General features: G+C 34.7%; 1 protein-coding gene across 14 annotated transcripts in view; it reads right to left on the bottom strand.

Moving 5' to 3' along the window:
• Positions 1–6,051, bottom strand: part of LOC102679904 (lachesin-like) — a 282,869-nt gene that overhangs the window by 74,333 nt on the left and 202,485 nt on the right. The gene's annotated exons all lie outside the window — the stretch shown is intronic.

Genomic DNA, 6,051 nt, shown 5'->3' with positions numbered 1-6,051 from the left:
CCACCTTTTTATCCTCCCCGCCGCCACTTCCCCGCCATCCCCCACGATATACCACACCTCCCCCTCCCTTGTTCAGCGAGGAGACGCTGTAACAACTCCTCGCCCCGTTTTGTCACCGTTGAATCAACACATTGCCACGAGGCTGTGGTGCGTTTCTTTTCTCGTTCTCGGATCGATTCCATTCATTGCCGTTTGCTCTTTGCTCTTTCGGGATGATTTCTCTCGATTTCGAATCGATTTTGTTCGATTTCCTCGATAGTTTAAAAAAATAGGGTAGTTCATTTAACTCTTTTTTATTAATCGTTACGGTTGAAATTATCTCGTTTTGGTTGAAAATCGAATGTGTATAAATGTATGTTCGTGTTTTAATCTTTTTGATTTAAATATACAGTTTTTAATTTTTAATATAGAGATTCCGGGAGTTTGTTAATTAGATTATATTTTTATATTTTTATATTAATAATGGTTCAAACTATTGATTTAAGAGATATTTTAATTTCGTAAAAATTTGTTTTACAGAAGAATATGAGACTGATGAATATTGTTTTTTGTTCGTGCGTTTACAGAATTAAAATTATAAATTTATTTATAATAGGAAATTTCATTACATTCACAGGGAAAAATAAAATCATATATTCATTTTTAATTACTTCTAAATTACTTCTAAATTAATGTACTTAAATATTCACGAGTATTTTATTATAATTAAATAATCATGTGTTGATACGCGTGAATCGAATATCTGTGACTCTGTATATTAAAAATTAAAACTGTATATATTTGAATTAAAAATTGAAACACGGATATATTTATTACATATTTGAAACCACGATTTAAAAAAAAAAAGATAGTTTCAACCCTTTCTTCTTTCTAAAGTTTCTCTTTAACCGAATTGTACTTGAATTTTTAAAGAAATCATTGTGGTGATTGTGTTCCTACCTACGGCAATTGAAAGTATTCGAAAAGCGTTAACCAAATTGGATCATTTCCATTTATTTTTATTGTTACAAAACGAATGCTCGCATAATTAGATAACAAACGTCTCGTGCTTGGAAGGATTAAGCGAATCGGAGGAGATCATTGAACTCGTGGAACAGGATTCGAAACTTGGTTAATTGTTCTTAGGAAGAATGTTTAAATAGAATCGCTAGAACACGAGTGATTTTAGCCTTCGACGAAGATCTTTGGCCAATCAGAATCGGTCGAAATTGGCGTTTTTCGAAGATTTTCTAAAGGAGAAAGTGGCTTTGAACCGTCAGATGTTAAATTACGCGCAAATTGTTTCCACGTTTAAACGTTTCAACGTCGATGACCCAATTCGTTGATTTAATTCATCAAAAAAGATCAAAGGAACGAAGGTGGCTCTGGACGCGGAGGAACGTCATATCGAGATCAAAAGTAAAAGTAATTGAACTTGGTTTAATTCTAAGTTTCGAATATTTCAATTTCTTTGATTATAACGATATCGTATTATTCCAAAGAAATAATTAATACGTTGACACGAATTATTTTTTATTCCAATTTAATAAAATATTTTTACATGACAGTCAAATTAAACGATATATAATATATTGCAAATGTTTCTTCGAAACGAATTTTCTTTTATGAATTATATAAATGCAACAAACTTGTCGAACTATTGTCACTTAATTCAAAAGAAACAGCACATCGAGAACACTTTTCCATTTACATTTTCAACACTTTTTCATTCTTCTCATTTTCGAGAATATATAATACGATACGATAAATCCAATGTTCCAGCATAAAATAAGATTTTCAGATATTATCGTTTTAAATAACGACACGTTAAAAATGAAATTCAAGAGCGGCAGTGAACGTGTTAAATGGATCAATTATTGTTGCGCCATTCGATACGAGTAATCGAATATCGTTAATTCTACACCAGTTACCAAAGAATCGAAGCTAGAGAGGAAAACTGACCGAAACTTGGTCGCAATACTAGGTGATGGATCGTGAAAAGTGAATGGGGGCCGTTTGATCGAGAGAGAGAGAGAGAGAGAGAGAGGAAAGAGAGAGAGGGGCTGGTTCTGTGATGCGCAAAGGTAGCTACCGGCGTTATATTGGCCTTTAAACGGTCTCGAGGTAAAGCTCGCGCCATTTGCGGCCTCGATTGAAATCCCTGGCACTGGTTCAAAGTCACAGGCTCAACTGCTGCCGTGACGCTTTACATCGCGAGAAAAAAGCGCCATTTCGATAGCGTCGCGCTTTTTGTCGCGATCTGGCCAATCTGTTTAAGAAACTTTTACTTCCCCTCTTTTTTTTTTCCCCTCCTCGCTTTTAATCAGAGATTAGCTTTGCAAAAGGCATCGTTTTTCATCAAATTATTCGTTTATTCGAATATAACGAAATTCCTCCGAAATATAAATTCTTTTTTTAAAAAAAAAATATTTTACATTTGCATTTACGATTTATACTCGTAACATTATATTTCGAAGGTATTGAACGATCGAACGAACACATTTCATGAAAAAAACAGCTCTTTATTCTCTCGACCAAATCTTTTAAAACCCCTTTCTTCTTTTGAAACCGTGATCCTCGTGACAATTTCGATCTACCTCATCTAAGTTTCAAGCTCACCTTCGCTAATATTGGTGCTTCGCTCTCAGCAATTGCCCGCGGACAATTGCAAGTGCAATTCGAAAACGACGGTTTTGGAACAACACCTAGGTGTCATCCCTAGTTTCCTAGCTTTGCTTTCAGCGTTGCTCACGAAACGTGGGATGAACAGCATTGTTTTACTTTCTACTAAGCTTGCTAACACTGTCTGTTGCCTGTGGTTCGCCTCTCGCGTTGCCTAATATTACATTTCCCTCGTTTCTTCTCTCTTTGTATCATTATTCTAAACAAATATGGACTTGTCGCCTCAGTTTGGACAGCGATACTATCTTTGGATGAAAGAATCACTCTGTATCGTCGAGCTACTTGTTACTTGTAACTTTCTTTGAACATCCCTGTAGCTGATTCAACGTGGCTTCATTAGTCATATATATACACATTTTCTGTCGTCGAAACATTGTCCACTTTGGTAGTCGATAAGGATCGACGAATCGCCTTGAAAAAAGAAATATCGTATGTAGCATCTGATAACTTGTCCTAATTTAGGATATACATATATCTTTGCGATAGCAGAGGTTTATCATTAATTATTGGTGAAAACGTGCAAGCGTATTGACAATTTATCTATAAAATTAAATGCACGCAGCATGTTCCAAGCATTTTTTCAAACTCTGAGAGATTAGATTAGATTGAACACTGTAGTGATCCTATCGAAATCTCGAATACGATAAAATGTTATGTTTAAAGTTAAATAGACTGATTTCATCAACTAAGATATTTCGATGGGAACTAATTTTTGGAAAATTAAGTTCATTTGCGTTTGATATTTTCGAATGACAGAGATTATAGAGCAAAAATTCGTCCCTCATCTTGGACAGAAATGAAGAGGCCGAGCTGTTGGCGCGTGTTGCTATCTATCTCGACAGTCACGCGGATGATTCAGTGCAATATAGATCGACAGGTAGACCGGGCTGATCACTTTTGCACTCGTGTGACGGTGTCCGTCAACCAAATTGAGTTTTTTTGTACTCTGAAATGACTGGCGCGTATGAAACCGATAAAAGGTTACGGAAAAAGAAATAAACGTAGCCTGTGAAAAAAGAAAAAGAAGAAGAAGAGAAAAGAAAACACGGTTCAAAATGGAAAAAAAGAAATAACTTTATGCACTTTGACGAGAAATCGAGTCAAGGATTTTTCGATTTAAAGTTAATTTCTCGCCACTTGAACGCCGATTAGAAGCTTGTTTATTGCGGATCGATTTTTGACCCGAGATTGAACACAGTTTTAAAAGTGGAACTTCGAACTAAAAAAAGCGTCAGATGCAAATGTCTTGTGGGGATACTTAAACTCGGTGTTCGCATGAAAATGAGATTTTTTTTGCGAACGTTGTGGACAACTGTATCTGAACGTATAATTTACGATAATCGATGATTAATTTCTTATATTATAGTTTAGTTAAACGAAAAAAAGTTGTATCGTCGCGTGTAAAGAAGTTAAAATAAGTTGAGAAAAGAATCGAAATAGAGAGAATTTAGAGAGAATTTAATACTTACATTTATTTTTAGAATTGTCCTTCTAAAAATGTCCCATATATATATTTAATTTTCCGTCAAATTCTGCATCTTTTACACATGTCTTATTACTTTTCCAAACTCAAGCAACGACTTCAAAAAACTAATCTAAGAACAGAATGTTTTTTACATTATTAAAAAGAGAGAGAAATAAAAATTGATGAGTCAACAAATATACAATATAAATTAATTATTTCCTTCGATATTATCAATTTTATCAACATTTTACCTGAACGACAACTAAAAATAAATACTTACGAATTTCCTCTCACGAAAATTAATCGCTTTATTTAAACTTTGGCTGTTTTAGTAAAACGATTATTTATCTCTGCTTTTTCCTTTTTTTTTGTAGAATTTAGATATATGTAAAAACAAAAACAACATTAAATCAGTTTCGACGTTTAATCACGACCGGATCGATTTCGTTTACTTTAAACTTCAAAACGTATGATATTCCACGTTTGACCACGAGCAATTCCAAATTAACGAACGATATGAATATCAATTCGCGAATGACAGCAATTATTGAGAAGCGATGGTTCGTAGATGCGGGCCAGGCACGTGCCGTCTTCTTAATGCTCTCTGAATTTACGCTTTAAATACGTGCCTCGTTCTACAATCGGAGACGTGTTGACATTCACGGCGTGTACTTCGCATTGGAAACGAAAGACGTGATCTCTTTGCTGTAAGTGTCAACCAATTTAGACGGTATATTTATGAGAGAGAGAGAGAGAAAGGGGCAGAATCGATAACCTACATATTTATTTTCCAAAAGGAAATCGATTCTTACGTACACCGAAATTGGTATGTTGGTATTGCAGGATTTGGCCGCGTTCTTTCCTTTTTCTTCTCTCTGTGGAAGAGGCAAACGCGTCGTTACAACGGATAATATTGTATATTTACGTTTTATTGAACGATATGTACGATACAAATTACGGAGTATAACGTATTCCAGAACGTTTCTACGAAATATAAACGAAATAAACACGAGGAAAAGGTAAATATGAATAAATATTCCTACGTTTATATTTCGTTAAATTTATTATGAGGATATTGTTGTTAAAGTTAAAGGTAAAAAAAATTTATTCGGAAAATTGCTACGCATTGTAATTTGAATAATCCAGAAAGTAAAAGACGTAAGAAAAAATTGATAAAAGTAATAGATAGAGTTTAAAAAAGATGATATATATTAATATTCATTAATATTACACCTAATCGATGTTATTTATACGTTTATCGTTACACGATATATATTTCTTCTTAATCCTTCTCGCTTCGTTCCATTTTACCTTTTTTTATTCTAAACGCTTTGTAGAATGCATATAACATACGTATATCTCTTTTTGCAAGTATCACGCAACACATTTTATTCGTAATTACTCAATATAGATATCGTAAACCGTTCGAAATTCAATTGAAATTCGTAAGAGCGTAAAAAGAATTTTAAAACCTTCTGTCCTCTCTAGGATCTCGTCTTTCCCCAAAGGAACAGACCTGTATATTCCGTCCCTCTCGCTTCTTTTTACGCACGCCCGGTAATCATCAACAGCGACTCGATCCTAAATTTTTCCTTCGTGAGTAATAACCCTCCGAGAATATTCTTGAGGATCGTAAACGATGCTCGTTCGAGAGACGTTACAGTGGGTGGCGCACCAAGAGAGGAAATTGGAAAGTGGAGCAAAAAGGGGGTAGGATGCGAGTGAAAAGAAAAAAAAAAAGAAATGGAAGAGCGAGAGGGAAGTTGGTCAAAGGCGGATGCGATGAACTTTTCGAGGAGAGCGTGGCCAGTAGCAGGAAAAAATGTTAATTTACATGTAAATCGTGAACGATAAAGAATCGTCAGAAACGGGTCCGATCTCGAATCACTTTCATCGATCGCTTCGATGAAACATAATTAAGTTAA

The sequence above is a fragment of the Apis dorsata genome, unplaced genomic scaffold (genome assembly GCF_000469605.1).
Source record: "Apis dorsata unplaced genomic scaffold, Apis dorsata 1.3 scaffold_127, whole genome shotgun sequence".
Taxonomy (NCBI): Eukaryota; Metazoa; Arthropoda; class Insecta; order Hymenoptera; family Apidae; genus Apis; species Apis dorsata.
Note: the sequence above shows the minus strand (reverse complement) of the source record. Positions and strands in the feature narration are given on the sequence as shown.